The sequence below is a fragment of the Phyllostomus discolor genome, chromosome X, assembly GCF_004126475.2.
Source record: "Phyllostomus discolor isolate MPI-MPIP mPhyDis1 chromosome X, mPhyDis1.pri.v3, whole genome shotgun sequence".
Classification (NCBI taxonomy): Eukaryota; Metazoa; Chordata; class Mammalia; order Chiroptera; family Phyllostomidae; genus Phyllostomus; species Phyllostomus discolor.
In genome coordinates this window covers 53180912-53204734 of record NC_050198.1, presented here as the reverse complement: position 1 = coordinate 53204734, position 23823 = coordinate 53180912, and the positions used below count along the sequence as shown (strand labels likewise).

General features: G+C 37.3%; 1 protein-coding gene across 4 annotated transcripts in view; it reads right to left on the bottom strand.

The window, feature by feature from the left end:
• ACSL4 (acyl-CoA synthetase long chain family member 4) overlaps positions 1-23823 on the bottom strand; it is a 96679-nt gene that overhangs the window by 51768 nt on the left and 21088 nt on the right. For 3 of the 4 annotated variants that reach the window (XM_028523301.2, XM_028523298.1, XM_036016537.1), the window contains exon 2: positions 4055-4107. The exons of the other annotated variant lie outside the window; for it this stretch is intronic. The gene's annotated coding sequence lies outside the window, so the exon portion shown is untranslated. The remainder of the gene's footprint in view (positions 1-4054; positions 4108-23823) is intronic. 4 annotated transcript variants of the gene reach the window in all.

The window sequence follows — 23823 nt, the reverse complement described above, 5'->3', positions numbered from 1 at the left end:
GTTGAAGATGCTCTTTCATGCTCTAGCACAAGTTCCCTTCCATAATGCCTTTAAGAACATCCCCAGCATGCATCAGATAATGTTTTTTCTAGGTCATAGAATGGTACAGTTGTAACACTATCTGTTTGTGTTGAAATCAGGATATGTAGGAGACAGTGTTGCTGCCTATACACTTGATGTACATTGTGTATATCTATTTCTTTATTTCAGCGATCACACATGATTTTTAAATATGCAACTATCTAAAGGCAGGAGTTAATTGTACATAATTTAATCTAAAGCTTATATTTAAGGAATCTTATGGACAAATCACGCTAGAAGTGATACCTACTGACAAAGCCTAATATTACACTCCGAGTTTATTAGACATCATGAAAAGAGGGAAAACTAAGTTTTGGGGTTTGTATGTTTGGAGAGAAATATAAAGGATTCAATGCTATAGAAGGGAGGCAGACAGCACAATGACAATTGCAATGTTCAACAGCTGCTACTAAGGAGTAACTGCTAAAAGTCCCTGTAGACTAAATCTTGCTGCCAAATTAAATTAAATTGTGCCATGGTGTAGATTTTAATTTTGTTTGTAAACTCTTCCATTTACTAGGTCTTTGTCTCTAGGGGAACACAGTTAATGATTTTAACATGCTAATCAAAAATAACTGTTATAGGCCCTGGCTGGTGTACCTCAGTGAATTAAGCCCGGGCCTGCAAACCAAAGGTTGCTGGTCCAATTCTCAGTCAGGGCAAATGCCTGGGTTGCAGGCCTGGTCCCCAGTAGAGGGCGCATGAGAGGCAACCACACATTGATGTTTCTGTCCCTCTCTTTCGCCTTCCCTCCCCGACTCTTTAAAACTAAACAAAATAAAAAAAAGAATTGTTACAGAACTTGACTTTTAAATTAACTCACTGTTATAATAAATGTGTTTTGTCCCAGTGAAGAATATATAGTAGTCCTCCCTTATCTGTGGTCTCACCTTCTGCAGTTTCAGTTACCCATGGTCAACTATAGTCTGAAAATATTAAATAGAGAATTCTAGAAATAAACAGTATATAAGTTCTAAACTGTGCACCATTCTAAATAGTGTGACAAAATCTCTCACCTTCTTGCCCCATCCCAGCCAGGATGTCAATCATCCCTTTGTCCAGAATATTAAGCTGTATACCTTCCCCACCCATTCGTCACATAGTATCCATTTCGGTCATCAAAACTACTATCGTAGTATCAGTGCTTGTGTTCAAGTAACACTTACTTTATTGTTATAATTGTTCTATTTTATTACTAGGTATTGTTGTTAATCTTTTACTGTGTCTAACTGATAAATTAAACTTTATCAATGCTATGGATATACAGTAAAAATAGTATTTATAGGGTTTGGTTCTATCTGCAGTTTCAGACATCCAGTGGGGGTCTTAGAATATATCCCCCATGGATGAGGTAGGACTAGTCTGCAGACTATACCTATCTCCTGTCATCTTACCGATTTATTATAAAACAGCAATATAACTATGGGCTGCCAACCATGAGTACAAGTTCAAAAAAATCTCTCACTGGGAGTAATACCACAGGGAATATCTTTGTGTTACAAGAAGAATTTATGCAACTATATCTTTGTGTCACATGACCTAACTTCTAGGTTAGCTTTTTGTTAATGTTGTTGCCTGGTCTTTTATACTGTTAAAAACCATACAACCACATATTCTTAAACCATTTCCTACAAAATGATGTAGTAAGTCACTAAAATGAAAAAGTCAGCTACTTGGCCACCAGAATGTGAAACTGTATCGTGATTTAAAAAAAATTCACTCTGTTCTTCACTATTAAATACACCTTATAAATGAGACTAATAAAATAATACAAAGACTGATAAATCTGTTGAAGATCCAAATCTTACGGCCATTAAGTCAATTCTCAAATATTACCACTAGTAAAGAAGAACAGATATTGCAAAGGCTGAAAATAACTCAAAATGTATTTTTATTCTTAATATTTCACTATGGATATGTTTGATATTTCAGAAGTTAAATAATTTTTTAAATTAAATTTATTGGGGCAAGAGAATTCTTAACCAAAAAAGGAAGCCACATGAAGCCAAATATACAGTAAATGGCCAAGAAAAAGGACTCGTACAGGTAAGGTCTCCATGTTAAGGATGAGGAGATATTTTCTATTCTCTTCTCTTTTTTCATGTTTATTTGTTTACCTGGCCTAGGTGTGCTTCACAAAGGTAAGGGAGATAAAAGAATTAGTTGTTTCTGTCTTGAAGTGTATTTTGGGATAGCCAAGGCAAAGCCATACCAATAGAGTCTCTAAAGTGTCACAGACACTCCAAAGCGGCTATAAACTCCTGAAAACACTGGCTAGGTGTTTCTGCTAATGCTTCTACTAACTCTTACTCTTTACCTTGGTAGTTTTTTTTTCTTATACATGTAGATGGGCTTCAGGCCGACTGTTATAGATGTTTATCTATCTGTGTAGAATATGTGTTTGTGTGGGGGGGGGGAGATAGGGAGAGAGAGAGAGACAACACACACAAGGAAGTAAGAAGATTCTCTGTAGGTAAATAAGTTAGCTTTAGAAGCCTGAATACTATGGCCTTCATAAAGGCACCATCTTCTCTTTCCCAAAGGGAACACTAACTTTATTGGTATTGTACCTCCTTTGTCAATCATGAGGTAGCATGCTGCTGAAAGAGCTGAATTCAGAAAGAGTTAATTCTGGCCTGCTGATAAAAATCTTCGGCAACTTTTAAGATTTTTCTAATAAAGGCTAATCAGTAGAATTTAGCACTTAGCAATACAAGAACATTAAGTCTTTTGGATTTTTTTATACTTGGAATTCAAAATTTATTATGAGCGCATTCAAACTATTGGATTTTCTGTTTCAACTTCATAATCTATTATAATGAAAGCAATTCTCAGAAGACCAGAAATACAAGAGAGACACCATTTGTTAAAGGGTTTTGATCCTGGTTCAGCAGCTTACTGACCTATAAGACCTGACTGAAACAAATTAAATAACTCCTAGTCTGTTTCCTCATCTGTAAAATGAGAAAGTTGGATTCAGATTTTAAGATATCACAGACCAGTAAAAAGTTTATAAAGAAAGAAGGAAGGTGAGGGGAATAATATAACTGTTGACTTTTTGGCAGGTAGGAACACACACACACACACACACCCCCAAAAAAAAGCTCTACCACTTACCATCACAATCATTTCATAAAATACAGAACATGTTTAATGCCCCAAAATTAGAAGTATATATCTTATAATAAGAAGCAATCCTGTAAATGGGAAAAAACTTAGCTTTGAAACATTCATGGCCCATTGTCCTTATTTTCCACACTTTACCATGGACCAGTAAAAAAACTATTCACTGACCAGCATTGGTCTAAAAATAAATGTTTGGGAAATACTAGACTAGGTTAGTTTCAAGGTCTGAGACTCAAACACTATGATTCTGATTTTAGGTGTTCTATTGTAAATATTTCTTTTATTCTTTGTTATTGTCTACAAAAGGTGCCTCAGTGAACTATAGTGCAAACACTTAAATTTTTGAAGATCAGAAATATATTTAAAACAGTTTAAGAAAAACAGTAACTACAATAAACTTGAATTTAATGCGGGAAAGTGTACACTACTAGAGATTTAACTTCATCAATAATAATGAACCATTCACTGAACACTTACTATTAAGCCTATTTTACAGATGAGGAAATTGAGACAAAGGGAAGCTAAATATCTTGCCAAGACACACGCAGATTAAAACTCCAATCTGTTACTCCATTTTTTTATTTTGCAAAGAAAAATATTTTATTTACATTTTAATGATCACTTCTCCCTTTATAAATGAGTGACAGATGGTTTAAATCTTAGCAGTTGCACAGGGAAAGTTTTTCCTATTACTTTACAAAATACTACCTTTTTAAACACAAACATAAATACTGGCAGGATTTTTCCACTATAAGAAGAGTCAAGATGCCTGTTGTTATGAGCAGTTAATTTTCTCCAAAAGCTGATAAAAATAGAAGTTTAGAATTTTTAAAGGACAAATACTTACAGATTTCCTCTTTTTCTCTTAAGAAGAACACATATATCTTTCACGATTTCAATCTGCAATAAGAGACAACATTTATGGGTACAATGACAAGAAAGAAAGAACCTCTCAAGTGCTATTTGTGAACCATAGATCATGATGAGCCATGTACCAAAGGAAAAACAAAAAACAACTAGAGATGAGTGGTTAATAAGTAGTAGTGCTACTAGAATCTCAGAAAAGTAAACATAACTAAGCCTGACTCTAAGAAACAGCAGTTCAAATTCTATGGACAAATGGCCAAATTAAAAAAATAAGCAGAGGAACTAATAGACATTTTCCCAAGAGGACATACAGATGAAAAGGATGCTCAACATCATTAATCATCAGGGAAATGCAAATCAAAACCACAATAAGATAGTACCTCACCCTTGTTCTAATAACTATTAGCAAAGAGACAAGAGATAATAAGGGTTGGCCAGGATGTGGAGAAATGGGAATCACTGCGTACTGTTGGTGGGAATGTGAATTGGTGCAGCAGCTATGAAAAAGAGAATGGTGGTTTCTCAAAATACTAAAAACAGATCTACCATATGATTCAGCAACCCCACTTCTGGGTATATATCCAAGGGAAATGAAAACAGAGTATCAAAAAGATGTCTGTACCCCCATGCTCATTGCAGCATTGATTCACAAATAGCTAAGAAAGCAAAACAACCTAAGTGTGTGCCAACAGATGAATAGATAAAGAAGATGTAGTATACATATGCAGTGGAATATATTGTTCAGAAATAAGAAAGACGGAAATCCTGGGGTCTGCGACAACATAGATGGATGCTGAGGGCATTATACTTAGTGACATAAGCCGGACAGAGAAAGACAAATATTTATTTCACAAATAAATATCACTTATTTGTGAAATCTTAAAAAGCTGAAGGCATGGAAACAGTTAAATGATGATAACTAGGGGTTGGAGAATAAGGGGAAATGTGGACATCTTGTTAAAGGGTACAAATTTTCAACTAGAAAATAAGTTATGGAGATCTAATATACAGCATAGTAATTATAGTCAACAATACTATGTTCTATTCTTCAAAACTGCTATGAGACTAGATCTTAAATGTCCTCACCACAAAAAAAAAAAATGATAGTTACGTGACATGATGAAGGTGTTAGATAATGTTATGGATGGTGGTAATCATATTACAACATACAAATGTAACAGAGTAACACAGTGTATACACAATGTTTTATGTCAATTATACCTCAATAAAAATTAGAAAGAAAATGCAAGAAGCTGTAGTCATGTTCTTAACAAATTTGTACCTCTTAGTCCTCCACAGTTAGGACAGGAGCCAACTTTAGAGACAGAGAGGAAGGCTGACCACAGGAAACTAATCCGACATTCCCACCCACAAATGCCTGCAGGTGCCTATGAAACAAAATGAAACAAACAAAATGAAAAATGAGCCTTGGCTGGTGTGGTTCAGTGGATTAAGCCTGTGAACCAAAAGGTCTCCAGTTTGATTCCCAGTCAGGGCACATGCCTGGCTTCTAGGCTGGGTCCCCAGTAGGGGGTGCACAAGAGGCAACTACACATTGATGTTTCTCCTCACTCTCCTTCTCCCTTCCTACCCCTCTCCAAAAATGAATAAATAAAATCTTTTAAAAGATGAGATATTTTCATTCCCCCTCAAGGAATATACAAATCAGGTTTGTGATGTTCTTCCAAATATATACACTAGGGTTTAGGGGTCAGTTTACAGTTAAGGCATTACCATGTTTTGGAATATGCAGGAGAAAACTATAATACCACCTGAATATTCAGAACAGTAAAATAAGGCCCTGTGGTAATTTGATATTGCTTACTTATATATTTCAACCCCCCTGGGGTGTTCTGGGCATGATAAAATGATTCTGAAAAACTAAGCTTTTATTTTCCCTCAGTAGTACTCAGTACTACTTTCATATGATTATGAGAATAACCTTTCCATTTTTAAAAATCTATACAGTCCAATGGAAGTCATAGCTGGTAGTAAATAAGACAGTTAATTTTCTCCTTTGCTACCATTAGAAGGGTGAAGGAAAGGATGATTTATACCCAGGTCTATTACTAACAGAGTATGCCTTTTATTTTTCTTTAAAAGAACTACTTTCCAACACCAGGTTACTATCCACAGCCTACTTTTGGAGGTGGGTGGGTGCTGGTGACAGTATCAGTACATGTGTGAATACAAATGCTTTAGACTATTTATAAACAGAAAGCATGCTATTTAACACTTTATTTTTTTCTCCCAGAGGGCTAACATTTATTATTAACACAAAGAAGAGGTAACTTCATATACAGTCGTGTGCTACATTTAACGACATTCTTGATCAACAATGGACCACATATACAATGGTAGTCCTATAAGATTATAGTAGAGCTACCCTGGCTGGTGTAGCTCAGTGGGCTGAGCATGGGCTGCAAACCAAAGGGTTACTGGCTCGATTCCTAGTCAGGGCACATGCCTGGGTTGCATGCCAGGTCCCCAGTGGGGACCACATGAAAGGCAACCACACATTGATGTTTCTCTCCCTCTCTTTCTCCCTCCCTTCCCTTCTCTCTAAAAATAAATAAGTAAAATCTTTTTAAAAATTATAGATTTGTAAAAACATAATAATTATAATAAAACACAGTAGAGCTGAAAAATTCCTGTTACCTAGTGATAAACATCGTGACATCATAGGACAGTACATTACTCTCATGTTTGTGGTGATGCTGGTGTAAACAAACCTACTACACTTCCAGTTGTACAAAAGTACAGCACATGCAATTGTGTACAGTAATACTTGATAATGATAATAAATGACCATGTCACTGGTCTATGTATGTAGTACACTATACATTTAATCATTATTTTAGAGTGTACTCTTTCTACTTAAAGTTTGCTGTAAAGCTGTATGCTGTGTCACGTAGGCAGCAACCTCATGTATCTCATGATTATGCATTACTTGATTGCATTATTTTTTGATTGCATTATTTTCTCTTATGCTTGATTTAATTTCATGTTGTTTTTTTACAGTAACATACTGCACAGACTTGTAGCCTAAGAGCAATTAAGCAGCACATGAAAATGTTGGGAAGAAAACTTATTATTTCTACATACAAATGTATATATTTCCCCCACCTCAGAGATTAATTCAGGTAACTGATAAACACCAAAAGCAAACTTTCTATAAAATCATTCAAAGACGTATAGGTGGTAAAGCAGGGTGTGGGAGTAGGGCTACAAAACTATCCACTAGTTTGCTTAATTTGGAAAATAATTTCATTAGTGAATATTTGCAAAGGATAGTTAACACTTGGTAACTGGTACTATGCAGAAATTTAAGAGGATAATCAAGTGTCAGGGAATTCTCTCAGCTGGATGAGAGTCCCCATTTCAACCTCATTTCCAGTCTCACAGCTCTCCTCAATTGGGAAGAATGAAGCAACTCAGAGGTTCTTTAATACAAAAGAAAGACACAATTTTTCTCAGTGCCTATAACCTTAAAGGACATTTCTTTCATCGTAAAAAAAGAGAGAAAGGAAGCATTGGCTGCCAAGTAGATAAAAGGGAAACAAAACACATTTTCTACCCTAGCCTAATTAAGTTTTTCTACATAAGAGAAAATCTGACCATACACTTGCCTCTCTCCTAGCCTTCCCCTACAAAATTGCACCCACCTTTTAATCAACCTACTCAAATAAACTAAAGAAATAACTTAATATAAGAACTGAGCAGATTATCACCATGCAGGTTCTACTTACAGTTTGTGGGGAAGAGGGATAATCTTGCTAAAATTATAGTGCAAATTTTAGTCATACTTTTTACTTTCACAGATATACAAGTTTTTGTAATATAAGAAAGTTTGAAATCTCTAGCATAGCAAATTTTTAACAGACTGAAGCATATAATATGGGCGTTTCTACTTAACAATCACCTGGTGGTATGAAAAAAGAGACACCACAACATCTAGAGTTTATCATCTTTCAATTAGGGAAAGAGGCAGCACTGAGAAAGCTTTGCTCACTGAATGAGTCCTGAGGAACAGAACTGCATCCATGCAGCTAACAGAGTGATTAAGGAAAAAGTGATAAAAATCCAAGGTGGTGTTGCTCAACTTCAGACAACCCTCATACTTTGAGACAAAGTTAAAGACAAACCATTATTAATGTGCTTAGGTTTTACCCTCTCTTCACATAAGTTAGTCTGTTAACCAGTATTTTTGAAAACATTCTTCTGAAGTAAATACTAATAAACTTCTAATAGCATCTGTTGGACATATTTCAAGCATGATGCATTCTCCTCCTGTACTTAATGTCAAGGATCAATCTTAGTAAATTTAAAAACAAATGTTTCAGAAAAGAGTAGAAAATAATGACAAAGCCCTAATCAGTTAGTGTTCAAATCTAAAAGAAAATTTTGGTGAATCCCTTACAAAACATTTCCCTAAGCAATGTTCTTTTATAGATCTTCTTAATTTACTGGGGTGACACCGGTAAACAAAATTATAAAGGCTTCAGGTGCACAGTTCCACAACACATCAGCTGTATAATGTAGGTGTGTGTTTCCCACCCCTATATGTCTTCTTTTACATAAATATATGTCATATGGTAGCAGGTAGTAGATGAAAACTGCCATTCTGTTATATAGCTCAAGGATTAGAAATGTTACAATCAAGAAATAACTAAGGTACAAAACAGTATGTGTGACTCCATTATATATACATATACTTGAGTAGGTACATATTCAGAGAAAAATTAGCAAGATATCCACCAAATATTAATGCTAGTTATTTCTGTGTAGTAGTATTACAGGTATGTTTTTCTATTTTGTATTCTTTGTGCTGATTTAGTATCTTCCAAATTTTCCATAAATAAAAATTGTTTACTTAAAATTTGATCTAAAAGTCACAAAGGAACAAGAAAATGACATTTCAAACAGACCTACATGACTTTCATAAGCCAGTCAGAGTACCTACTGGAGGTTGCTGCTCCAAATTTATGATAGACCAGAATCCTTTATTTTTCCCCTAAGAACCTACTTGAGTATAAGTGGTCCAGAAGCCTTAAATGGTCATAAGATTGTGAGTCACCTGATTCATAAACATTAAAATGTATTAAAGAAATGTTATAACCTAAGTAAAACAACCCAACATCTATTGTGTACAGGGTAAAGAGTATAGAGATAATTCCAGATTGTCATAGACTAGAATGTTGCTTCTAGTCTATGTTGCTAGAATGGAAAAGTTAGGTAACCTAAAACAAAAAGTGTTCTTAAAACATGCATGATATCTCAACAAAACTGTTTAAAAAGTTGAAACATTACAAAATAAAAAATTCAAAGTGAAAGTATCTTTTTAATTCAATCATCTTCAAATAACAGCTTTTGGTAGTTTGATGGAATATTCTTAGGGACTTTTAAAGGCAGATTTTACTACATAGACACAGATGTACAACTTTCTAAAACAATGCCTGTCTTACATATCTTTCCACGTCCAAACACATAGATCTACCTAATAATTTTTAACAGTTCTATGGTACTCCACTGTATGATCATAGTGAAATTAATTATAACCAATCTTCCCTATTGATGGACATATTGGATTTTTCTAATTTCTCATTACAAATACAGCAATGAACATTCTTAGTAATATAATTGTGCCAGTGCTTCTATAGGATACATTTCTAACAGAATTGCTGAGTCGGAAGGGTATGACCATTTTAGATTTTAGTTTATTAAAATTGCCCTCCAGGTAGAGAATCAGAGATACTCTAGGTTCACAGGTGGCAAACACAAGGTCTGAGGGCTGAATCCGGCCCTCCACCTTGTTCCTACCTGGTGCTGGCAGTGTCAGCACCAAGCTCTTGCTTAACTATTAAGAAATAGTTACATTTATACAGTCCTAAAATTATATTCAGCCCTTTGAAGGCAACCATAAGGCTGAGGTGGCCACCAGTGAAAATGAGTTTGATACCCCTGCCCAAGTTTCTTTTCTTTCTTTTTTTTTTAAAAAGGCATTTTTATTTATTCACTTTTACAGAGAGGGGAAGAAAGGGAGAAAGAGAGGGAGACAAACATCAATGTGCAAGAGATACATGGATTAATTGTCTCTTGCACACCCCCAACAAGGGGTCTGGCCCACAACCCAGGCATGTACCATAACCAGGAATCAAACTGGTAACCTTTCAGTTCAATCCACTGGCTCAATCCACTGGACCACACCAGCCAGGGTAATACCCTAGTTTCAATGATCATACCCAGCACCCAGATCTTGGGTTTCCAATTACCATTCTTCAATTAAAGCAAACAAAAAGGTTCTTTGGAGAACTAGCTGATTCCAGAGCCAGGGCAGGAAAAATGCAAGTTGAACCTAGTATCTTCTGGTGCCAGAAAGAAAGAAAATGCTTTTTTAAAAAGTGGGGACATGTCAGAAGAACACAGGGGCCAACCGAAAGGAGCTCCTAATGGTCAAAAGCTGGAACAACTTGAGCAAAATAAATGACAGTATTAGATTATATCCCAAAGAATAAAATAAATATCCATGAGCCAATACTAATACAAATAAATGATTGACTGAAGAAACAAATAATTAAGGGAGAAGGGACCAATGGTCCTTACAGAGAATTCTAATGAAAACATCCTCCATCACAGATGGAGGGAATAAAACAAATAGAAAATCTCCATTAATACACCACAGTTATAACTGCTGCAGGCAAAATCCATCAATAGATGCAAACAGTGGTGACTAAAAGCTTGAAGTTGAACTGGATAGATTCATGTTCTCAAAGCATCTCCTCCAAATATGTATTAATACAACATAGTATAATTGCTATTATTTATTAATTGCAAAGAAAAAAATTTGTAACTTCAATGTAGTAAAACACAGTTGACATCACTTTAACCAGGTGATCAAGATTACTAATGTATACTTGACACTGAAAAATGACACAGCTTTGCTTCTGTTGTATTCTTACCCAAATTGCACAATCTCAATCTAACCATGAAAAAAACATTATATATACCCAAATTAGGGACATTCTACAAAGTAACCAACCAGTTAATCTTCAAAGTTGTCAAGATCATGAAAGGCAAAGGCTGAGGAACTGTCATGGATTAGAGAAGACTAGGGAGACATGACAACTAAATATAATGTGGGATCCTGGGTTGGATCCAGGACAGAAAAAGATGTTATTTAAAACAATAATGAAATTTGAATAAAGTCTATAGTTTAATTAATAGTGCTGTACCAATGTTAATGTGTTAGTTTTGTTAACATCTTACATAATTATGTTATAGTACAAAATGTTAACATTAGGGGGAGCAACATGAAAGATCCATGCAAATGGTGAGGACTTCCGGCAAGATAGAGGAATAGGTAGATGCACTGTGCCTCCTCGCACAACCAAGATTAGAACAACAATTTACAGACAGAATAACACCCAGAACTGACAGAGGATTTATCTGAGTGGAAGTTGGACAGCCAAGTTGTTGAATATATAGACCCATATATCCAGACTGGTAGGAGAAGATGAGCCAGGCGGGCACGGGGCTGGTGTGGGTTGGCGGCGTGCGGAGGTCAGGGAAAATTTGGCGCGAAATCGGCGCGACAGCCATCCGGGGTGCAAGAACGCAGCGGTGATCCCTGAGTACACAAGCTGCAGCTGGCAGACCCAGTGAGGCAGCAATTGTGGACCAGGGCAGAGCTCGCAGCCCAGGATCCCAGAGAAGGGTCTGAGCCCAGGAGAACGGAACTACCGCCATTGTTCCCTCCCGTCCCCGCTCCCACCCCTGCCCCCACATATAACGTCACAATCTAGTGACTGGGGTGCCCAGCCCCGGTGAACACCTAAGGCTCCACCCCCCACCATAACAAGAGTGACCAGACCGGAAAAAAAAAGGAGAGACAGGGAGAGACATTTTTCCAACAGAACAGATCAGTCCCCCAGGACTCATCCTTTTGAGCGACCAAGAAATAGCCAATCTATCAAATGCACAGTTCAAAACACTGGTGATCAGAAAGCTCATGGAATTGATTGATTTTAGGCGCAATTTAGATGAAAGGGTACAGGTTACCATAAAAGAGATGCAGGAAGATACACGGAGGAGAGCCAATAGTGAAAGGAAGGAATCTGAGTCTCAAAACAATACAGTGGACCAGAAGGAAGATAGAATCAACCAAGCAGGAAAGCATGATGAAATAAGAATTCAAAAAAATCAAGGAAAAGCTTAAGAGCATCCAGGGTACCTTTAAATGTTCCAACATCTGAATTATAGGGGTACCAGGATGGGAAGGGGAAAAGCAACAAGTTGAGCACGTATTTGAACAAATAATAAAGGAGAACTTCCCCATTCTGGCAAAGGGAACAGTCTTCCAAGAAATCCAAGAAGCTCAGAGAGCCCCAAAGAAGTTGGACCCAAGAAGAAACACACCAAGGCACATCGTAATTACATTAGCCAAGGTAAAAACGAAGGAGAGAATCCTAGAAGCAGCAAGAGATAAGGGGACAGTAACCTACAAAGGAGTTCCCATCAGACTGTCAGCTGTTTCTCCAAAGAGACCTTACAGGCAAGAAGGGGCTGGAAAGAAATATTCCAAGTCATGAAAGACAAGGACCTACATCCCAGATTGCTCTATCCAGCAAAGCTCTCATTTAGAATGGAAGGGCAGATAAAGTGCTTCTCAGATAAGGCCAAGTTAAAGGAGTTCATCATCACCAAGCCCTTATTTTATGAAATGCTAAAGGGACTTATCTAAGAAAAGAAGATAAAGAAAAGACATGTATAGTAAAAGGACAGCAAACTCACAATTATTAACAACCACACTTAAAGCAAAACCAAAAGAAATGAAGCAAACAACTAGAACAGAAACAGAACCAGAGAAATGGAGGGCACATGGAGGGTTAGCAGCAGGGGGGTAGGAGGAGGAGAGAGGGGGAAAAGGTATAGAGAATAAGTAGCATAGAATGTAGGTTGAAAATAGGGGGAGGGCAAGAATAGTACAGGAAATGTAGAAGCTAAAGAACTTGTAAGTATGACACATGGACATGAACTAAAGGGGGGAAACATGGGTGGGAGAGAGGGTACAGGGTGGAGGGGAGGGAAGGTGGAAATGGGACAACTGTAATAGCATAATCAATAAAATATATTTTTAAAAATTTTAAAAAAAGACCCATGCAAATGGTGTATTGTTTTGGCAACTCTTCTGTAAAAGTCTGAAATTTATTTCCAAAAGAGAAACTTAATGCCATCTAAAAAAGAATATACCATTTCATGTTCCTGCTAGGAGTGTTCATTTCCTCACATCCCCTTCAATACTACACTGAACTTTGACAAGTACCAAAAACAGTGGTTTAATTTTCAATGAACACACAAAAATATTTAAGTATATCTGAATATCTTACATAAGTGACTTGTTTAAGTCCCTTGCCCATTTTCCACTTGGTTATTCATTTCTCCTTATTGATTCATAAAAGCCCTTTGTCTACTACGGAAAGGAGCCTTTGTCTGATGTATTACAAATACTTTTCCCAACAGAGCTTCTTTTGGGGGGAGATGCTTTGGACCAAATATTCATTTCTTTGTTGTTGTTGTTGTTGTTGTTGTTGTTCAAGCACAGTTGTCTCCATTTTTCCCCTATCACATTCCCCCCACCAGACCCATCCCCACCTCCCACCCTCGAACCTACCCTCTTTGGCTTTGTCCATGTGTCCTTTATACATGTTCCCTGATGGCCCTTCCCCTGTTTCCCCCCATTATTCCTCTCCCCTGCCCTTCTGGTCACGGTCAGTTTGTTATTTCCATGTCTCTGGTTCTATTTTGTTTGCTTGTTTTGTTGATTAGGTTTCACTCATAGGTAAGATCATATGGTATTTCTCTTTCACCGCCTGGCTTATTTCACTTAGCATAATAACTGGAAAGCAAATATTGATTTCTAAGTTATAAGTCATAAAATACTATCAATAGTCTCCTTTGTAGCTTCTGAGTCATTTTTCCACTTCAATATTATAAAAAGTATTCCCTCATATTTCCTAAAAGTGTGATTACTAGGTCCACGATAAATGTTTTTGGAGGGTTATGTAGGAGGGTGGGGCTAAAACAGGAAGCTCTTAATATACACTACAAAAATACTTTCTACAATGGCTGCATTTATTTATACTCCTATCAGCATTAAATACTTTACCATGAAATAACTATTAATTTAATAGGAAAAGTATTTACCTTCCTACCTGTATTGCACCCGAAATAAACCACTTATCTTCAAAAACTGTCATTCACATTTTCTGAGGTTCTCTTGCTTCAGAAACTTTATTCATTTCTTCTTTCTACCTAGAATTTTGCTTAAAAGTCACCTTTTCTGGGATACCTTCAACAATATCAAGCAAAAATGTCTAACCTTCTTTTGAACTTCTATAAATCTCCTGCCTAATAGCTCTAAAATTTAATTACTTTGTATTGTTTTTAATTTATCTTAATCATTTATCTAAACTGTAAACACATTTGAGGCAAGCAGTGTGTCTTATTATCTCTGGATCCGACTTTAACTTAGAAATAGCATCAAGTATTTGTTGGAATGGGTAAGATAAATAACACTTATTAGAGAATACGGCTAGTTTGTAATTTTTTTTTCTATTTACTATCAGCCTTTGCTTCATTTCTTTGTAATAATTTTCAAGCTACATTTTTTGAATAAACAAGTTAAATTTAGTCAACATACATAACTGACCTAAAAATTTCAATAGAAGGATAAATTAAAAAAACCCTCGGGCCTTGGCTGGCATAGCTCAGTGGATTGAGCACGGACTACGAACCCAAGTGTCGCAGGTTCGATTCCCAGTCAGAGTACATACCTGGGTTGCAGGCCATGACCCCCAGCAACCGCACATTGATGTTTCTCTTTCTCTCTCTATCTCCCTCCCTTCCCTCTCTAAAAATAAATAAGTAAATTAAAAAAAAAAACAACCCTCGGAAGACCATCTCTATAAAGCAGAGGTTTTGAACCTTTTTCATCTCATGGCACACAAACTAGTCACTAAAATTCCGTGGCACACCAAAAAATATATATTAAACTTTTTGCTGATTTAACAAAAAATGGGTATAATTTTTTTTTAAAACTTGGTATATATTTTTTAAAGATTTTCTTTTTTTATTATTTATTTTTAGAGAGGGAAGGGAGGGGGGAGAGAAAGAGAGAGAGAGAGAGAGAGAGAGAGAGAGAGAGAGAGAGAGAGAGAGAGAGAGAAACATCAATGTGCGGTTGCTGGGGGTTCTGGCCTGCAACCCAGGAATGTACCCTGGCTGGGAATCGAACCTGGGACACTTTGGTTCCCAGCCCGCGCTCAATCCACTGAGCTATGCCAGCCAGGGCTAAAAATGGGTATAATTTTGATTCAAACATACTGGACAGCTATTGTTGTCACCAGCTGTTGTCAGTTTTTTATTTGACAATCTAAGGGAAAAGTGAAGAGGTCAGTGTCCCTGGCTAAATAGTCAGTTGTTACATGTTTTAAACATTCTTGCAGCACACTGGTTGAAAATCACTGCTATAAAGTGATCTTCCCAGGACCATATACCAGATGTAACCTAACTGGATGCCATCTTTACTAGCAGAGGTTCAATAAGCAGAAGCTATATGCCCCCCTCCCACAGCAAGTTTACTCTACGGGTTATTATAATATAAACTCCACAAGGAAAAAAAAAACTGTGGTATTGTTTCCTCTTGGAGAGAAAAACTCTACCTAGTTATGAGACCAACCACAACACAAAGAAAAGCTGTAATAACTGTTCAGAATATTATCAACAGATGATGTTGGTGTGAATAACCTGTATTGTATTCTAGAGCCCTTATAAAATTCCCCATTAACTGTTTGCATTATCAGCAAGAGGGTTGGTTAACATGTGGTAGAATGAGGAGTTATGCAAGGTATAATTTGCACAGTATATTACTACTATGAAAACAAGTGCAGTCTACTTTGGAGAAAACTAACTGTACTCTAAATTACACACACCTTAATGACAAGAACCCCTACACGTGAATATAAAACATTTAACAATGTTAACAGTACTATATATAAAATAGCCATTAAAACGCACATAGTGTATTCTATAGCTGCCATGTTACTTTTTTTTAAAGGAAACTGTTAAGTTACACAGTGGTTAAGACTTGTATCTTCACCACTGAAAAAGCCCACATTCTATCACAGTGATGTATGGTCAGATATATACCCCCAATTGTTAAAACACTTGGATCAAGTCATAACCAGTTCTATTACAAAAGGCCCGTGTACAAATTTATCAATTCTGGTACCTTAACAACTACCCAACAAATCATTAACATACAGAAACAGGAGAAGGTAGAAGTATCACCCATCCCTTCTGCATATCAGCAAGTTGTCACTCCCAACCAACAATGTTCACATCACTGAGGTCTGTGAACAATCACTTTTTCTGTTCATCCTGAGCAAAAGATGGAATGACTTAAGTACAATGCAACACATTATAAATAATCTTATAAAAAAGTCACAAATTAAACCAAAGTATTTTACAGAATTTACTACACCATAAAAACTGCCTTCACTTAAGCTCTCTCCCTGTATCCAGCAAGCCAATTGGATGTCTCTGGGCATGATGGTGACTCTCAGCAAGGATGGCACACAGATTAATATCTTTAAATAAACCCACCAGGTACACTTTGCTAGCCTCCTGCAGTGCACTGATGGCAGCACTCTGAAACCTCAGTTTTGAAATCCTAGGTGATCTTCCTCATCAACCCCTGGAAAAGAAACTTCCAGATCAGAAGCTTGGTCGATTTCTTGTAATGACGGATTTCTTGAAACACAAGGGTTCTGGCCTGTAGTGATGAGATTTTTAAACCCTGCAGTAGACAGTGCACTTTCCCTGACGGTTTTGGTGGCCAGCTGTTTGGAAGAAGTTTTTCCACCTATGAATTTGCGAGCACCCTGCTTGGTTCCAGCCATTCTCTTTCACGCAATGCTGAAGACAGAAGCCACTTCATGGACTGCAACACTACTTCTGCCTCTCAAAAAGTAGCATTCACAAAGCAAAAGAAAGAAGCTGCTCCAACGTACCACCAAATTGCCCCGCCAGATTTTTTTTTTTTTTAAATCACCTTCAGGAGACATTTTGGGAAAGCACTTAAAACAAAAAGCTGTCATTATATTTTAGAACAATAATAATCAATTGTAGCCCAACATAAAATCCTTGGTTCTGCTCATAACTCAAAGCTAATTTTCAGTGCTAAAACATACAAATTGTATGACAACTATGGATATTTCCTGGCATAGTTCAAACTGCAGTATTCTGGGGTAATTAATACTACACCCATTACCTTTACCCAACCTCAAAGACAGAGTTAGTTTGAATACCAAGAGAAATGCTCCAACTCTAGCTAAGAATTGTTTCCACCCATTTTGTTATATAACTCCTCCCCTTAAAAATTAGCATGGTAAATTTTATCTTATTCTCATTCTCTCTCTCTCTCTCTCTCTCTCTCTCTCTCTCTCTGTCTATAAACCTCAAGAAGTAATATATCTTCCAGAAAGGACTCCTCGTGGCTGTGTCCAAAGTTCATAACTAGAGTCTAGCAGCCATTGCCACAGAAGCACCTCATGCACTCTGCATTTCAGGGGAAAGCCAGATTAAACTGCCAGCCTCCTGCACTGTGTTCCTGCCTCAATCAGACCTTATAAGGAAACTCCTGGCATCATTTTTAGACTAACAGGTCTGAGACCTGATCATGCAATCACAACTGCACAGCTATATCCTAATTTGCATCTATACTGACGAATAGGAGCAGCTCCCTAACAACCAATCAGGATGTGCAAAGCTGACCAATCAGGAAAGTTCTATGTGGACAAATCACACTGCAAATTTTGATTCATCATTTGCATAAAAATGGACTAATCAGGACCCCAGGGTAGGAAATTCTCTTTGAAAAGTAGCCTCTGATTTATCTTGGTGGAGAGCACTTTCCATTTCCCCCAGAAGCTGCCTTTCCCCAATTTTGCACACTCTTTTATCTGAATAAAGTTTCTCTGCTTCCCCCATCCCAGACTGGAGACTCCAATTGGCATTAGATTAGTAGCAGTGACCTTCTGTTGATAAGTTTTACCATTAGTGTGGTAAACTGTAAATAGATACACACACACACATATATATGAGGTCTGTCCAGAAGGTATCCAGCCACATAATATGAAAAACAGAGATATTTATTGAAGAAGATACAAGATACAAGTAACATTGTACACAGGACAATGATGCCTCAGTCCCCTTCAAAGTAGGCAACTTGGGACCTCACACTGTTCTCTCAATCATCATCAGCTACCCTGTTGTATTTTCCTGAATCTCATCGACAGTCTGAAATCTCTTTCCTTTCAAAGGTGGTTTTAGTGTTGGGAAAAGCCAGAAGTCACAGGGCTGTAGGGGGGCTGAGTCACCTGGGTGATTTGATGTTTCACCAAAAAACCCTGTATGAAATGTGATGCATGAGCAGGTGTGTTGTCATGATGAAGCTGCCCATCACCAGTTGCCTATAGCTGTGGCCTTCTGAATCATCCCAGTAGCTTCTGGGGAGGAATGCTCAAGCTTAACTCAAAAATTTGATGCAGATGTGTTCTTCTACTTGATCAGTCATTTTGAATGTGGTGGTCACACAGTACACATGCTCACTCAATGGCATCTAGTGCCCCCACTGACTAGTATAATGAAGTCATCATTGTTCACACATGTGCATTCCAGTCCACTCTCCTCGACTGCTAGGTTACAACAATGTCCTGCAAACCATTCTCCTTATATTAACAATGTCTGGACTTTTTCCAGGCAGACCTAATATACATAAATTGTGTGTATAAATATAAAAGTATCAACTTCCAGTCAAGACTGAGGCATAGGTAAATACATTTCACCTTCTCACTCACCTATAGCAAAAATTACAACTAGACTACAAAACAAACCACCCAGATTCATCAGAAAACCGAGTTGTATGGAAGTCAGACAACCAAGGATTTAAAGAAGCCACATTCATCCAGATGGGTAGGATGGGTAGAGAGGCACAGAGATGACAGAGTGGTACAGAGAAGAGGCAAAGTGGGCAGTCCCACACTTATATGTGGTGGATAGAAATTGGGAGAGATACCTCAGGAGTGAGGGGTCCCAGCCCCAGATTAGACTACCCAGCCCAGGGTTCCAATACCAGAAGATAAACCCCCATAACTTCTGGCTGTAAAAATCAGTGGGGGTTGGGGTGGCGAAAGAAACCACAAGATTCTCAGGACACTCCTCTTAAAGGGACCGCAAAGGTCTCAGGACTTATGCACACTCCCCAACCTGGGATTCAGCAACAGGGCAACAGATGAAAGGGCACAGTGGCATATGGGGAGAAAGTGAAGTACTGGCAACAGAGCAAGTGCTAGGGGACAGCTTCCTCCCCTGCAAATCTCCAGAAGCCAGGCACCAGCACTATCCTTCTCTGAGCCCTCCCCCACACACAGCCACAAAGCAGTGAAGGGGGTTACACTGCCTTGGTGATTACCTAAGGCTCTGTCCCGCACAATTGACAGGTGCACTTTTCTGTAATAGGTCACACTATTGAGACAGGGAGTCAAAGCAGCTCTACCTAAAACACAGAAGCAAAAACAGGGAGGCTGCCAAAATGAGAACAGAACAAAACTCCAGAAAAAGAACTAAACAAATGGAGATAAGCAACCTATCAGATGCAGAGTTCAAAACACTGGTTATCAGGACGCTCAAAGAACTCATTTGCAACAGCACAAAAAAAGATGCAGGCAGAAATGAAGGCTGTATTAAGGGAAATAAAGAAAAATCTACAGGGAACCAACAGTGGAAGGAATGAAGCGGAGAATCAAATCAATGATTTGGAACATAAGGAAGAAAAAAACATTTACTCAGAACGGCAAGAAAAAAAGAATTAAAAAAAAATAAAAACAAGGAAAGGCTAAGGAGCCTCTGCGACATCTCCAAACATACAAACATCTGAATCCTGGAGGTGCCAGAAGGAGAAGAGGAAGATCAAGTCATTGGAAACTTATTTGAAAAAATAATGGAAGAAAACTTCCCTAATTTGGTGAAGGAAATAGACATACAAGTCCATGTAGCACAGAGAGTCCCAAACAAGTTGGACCCAAAGAGGATCACACCAAAACACACCATAACTAAAATTCTACAAGTTAAATATAAACAGAATCTTCAAAGTAGTAAGAGAAAAGCAGAGTGTTACCTACAAAGGAGTTCCCATAAGACTCTCAGCTGATTTATCAAACTTTGCAGGCAAGAAGGGAATGGCAAGAAGCATTCAAAGTCGTGAAAGGCAAGGACCTACATCCAAGATTACTCTATCCAGCAAAGCTATCATTTAGAATGGAAGGGCAGATAAAGTGTTTCCAAGATAAGGTCAAATTAAAGGAGTTCATCATCACCAAGCCATTATTATACAAAATGTGAAAAGGAACAATATAAGAAAAAGATGATGAAAACTATGAACATTATAATGGCAATAAATTCACAATTATCAACAACTGAATCTAAAAAACAAACTACACAAACAACCAGAAGAGGAACAGAATCACGAATATGGAGATCATTTGGAGGGTTATCAGCTGTGAGAGGAAAGGGGGAGAATGGGGGGGAAGGGTACAGGAATTAAGAAACATAATTGGTAGGCACAAAATAGACAGGGGGAAGTTAAGAATTGTATAGGAAATGGACAAGCCAAAGAACTTATACGCACTACCCATGGATATGAACTAAGGGGGGGAGGAGTTGCTGGAGGGAAGGGGTGTACCAGGCAGAGGTAAAAACTGGGACAACTGTAATAGCATAATCAATAAAATATACTTTAAAAAAGTTGTGTTGACTAAGAATAAAGAAGTTACTCAGTGCTGCCAAATACATATATAAAATGTACTTTATATACTGTTGACAGAAGTATAAATTGGTACGAGCTTTACAGAAAGCAATTTGGCAGTATGCATCAAGAGGCCCTAAGTTACACTTCATAGCCTAGTCATTTATTTCACTTTCTACTTCTAGGAATATCCTAAGGAGCTAACCAGAGATGCATGCACAAAAATGTAGGCAGTAGTCTTCATTGTAACATAAATAACAGAAAAAAATAGAAATAATTTCAAATGCCCAAAAGGCGATTGGTAAAGTAATCATGTATCCACATGATTAAATATGGCAGTCATCAAATGCAACATTCTCAAAGAATATTAAAGGACATGAGAAAATATATGTAGTGAAATTGGTTTAACATGAAACAAAGTACAGTATTACCTTCTTTAAATATACACAGACTACAAGACAAACTTTATCTGTGGGTTGCAGAATTACAGCTGATTTTTAATTTTATCCTTATGTTTTCCTTAAATTTTCTAACACTCCTACAGTGAATGTAGTACTTTTACCATTTAATAAATAAATAGAAAATATAGCACCAGTCTTTCAACTAATTGTAGTGTGTGTCTGCATATGTTGATAAGTGACAATGAATGTGGCTGTGTGGCCTACTCAAGTGGCAAAGTGACACTGTAAAAGGAGCCACAAGTTGACTTTAACTGCTACAGAAAAAGATTGGACACCTATGTTTTTAAACTCAAAGGAAAATAAACTTATTTTGCACATGTACTATAATCTATGAAGCTAAATATAATTAAGCTTATTTTTTTCTTACTGTAACTAAAATGCTAACTGTTTCCTTATGGTCACCTATGTCAAAATGTGACTAACAAAATTTGACTACTACTAGCAAGTGAAGAAACAATATCAAACAGCCAGATAATCCTGAGCAGTTGTACATATAATTTTTTTTAAAGCTCAGAGTTCCACTCACTTTTCTTACTGAAACAAATGGGAACTCAAATGCCAAGGCCAGATGATATCTGCATAAAATTTAATAAGCTTACTTGCACTTTTCTGCTCCAAAAGGGACATGTTTCTCAGCTGACCAGGATCAGCCCCCTTATGGTGAGACCTGCTACCAGAAAGGTATTACAAGCCAAAAGGTACCAAGTGAGTATCACTTCTTTGCTTTCCACTCAGGTAATGACAGGGATTATGAAAGGAGGGGATTTCAGAAGTTAGTTTTCCATCCATACCCTGTTTACAACCTGACCTCTGGGAGCAACTACTCAAACTTCAGTGAATATCATGTTACCAAAGACTGTCTTGCTTCAGACATTACAATCAAATGTAACATCATATTACAAATATGTACAAGCTAAGCTAACATCTAAAAGTAGATTCAGAAAAGGCTGAATCATTTCTTTTGCTCAAAGTTTTCATTTCAAAATGTTTTGGGCAACAGTAAGGTATCATTAAGTAATCTCACTTCCTGTAAGGACAACAGTTCTGAATGTGTCCTTTAATAACCCCGACAGGGCTTCACAGCATGGACTTCACAATGCAAAAAAATGTAAAAAGAATACAGCTGCTACACATACAATTTCACTGTAATATACAATAATACTTGAAATTTAGTGGCTTTGCTCCAAAGTAAAGAGAACTCTATCTGTGGCTGCTGGTTACCTCCACTGGTTGAGACAATGCTTCTGAAGCTAAGTTCACAAATTTGATCCCTGTATGAATTGTTTAAAAGTGATCACATTTCCCACCTTGCCAAGGTCTGTCCCCTGGTTTACAGCTACTGTTTCAGGGTAATTATTATCAGAGCTCCTCATCCCTAGTGATGACCCCAGTAATAACCCTAATTCTGGTCCCACAGAGAACAAGGTGAGAATGTATGGCTACATCAGCAGAAGCCAAACTTCGCTACTGGAAAACACATTTCCAAGTACTAGTTCCTGATTGAATCCACAGTCATATGCAAATGGGCAAGTAAATGAAAGCACCAGCTTTGTGCCATTTTACACACGTGTGCATGCACACACACACACACACACTCACACACAAATCTCTATTCCATGTTTCTGCTTCCAATATCAAATCATGACAAGCTTAAATAGTTTATGTACACCTGAACATCCAACTTCTAAAATCTAGTGTAGCTCTGGATGGTGTGGCTCAGAGGACTGAATGCCACCCTGTGAACCAAAGGGTTGCCGTTCGATTCCCAGTCAGGGAATATGCCTGGGTTGTGGGCCAGGTCCCCAGTAGGGGGTGCGTGAGAGGCAACCACACATAGATGTTTCTCTCCCTCTCTTTCTCCCTTCCTTCCACTCTCTAAAGATAAATAAAATCTTTTAAAAAATAAAATCTAGGGTAAAACCTTAACTGATAACTTAAAACTGAAGTCAATTCCTCATCTTACAAAACACACATTTGTATTTTAGGTACATAAAGGATAAATCCACCATAAGATCCATCGTAAGAAAATATCTCCATGTATAGATTTTTAATTTATATGACTTTTAAAGACCATAGCCCTATTTAAGAAGTTGTGTTTATACTTTAACACTAAAAATCAGAGAAAAGGATATGGACAAGTTAACTTGACCATTCCAAAGAAAAATTCTAATCTTCCAGGGAGTCTATATTTTATATTCATTTATTTTTGCAAACAAACAAACAAAAATAACCAATTATAACTTCCCATCTATGATTTTTCTGGAAAATACCAGTTAGTAAACTTAAGGGTTGTTATCAAATGAGGTATTTGACTTCCAATCAGTGATAAAAGATGAAAGTAAACCAGAGACTTTCTGGGCTAACCCACATACTAACTATAAGGTTAAGGGATTTTTCACATACTCGTACGTTGTAGCTCTTGGA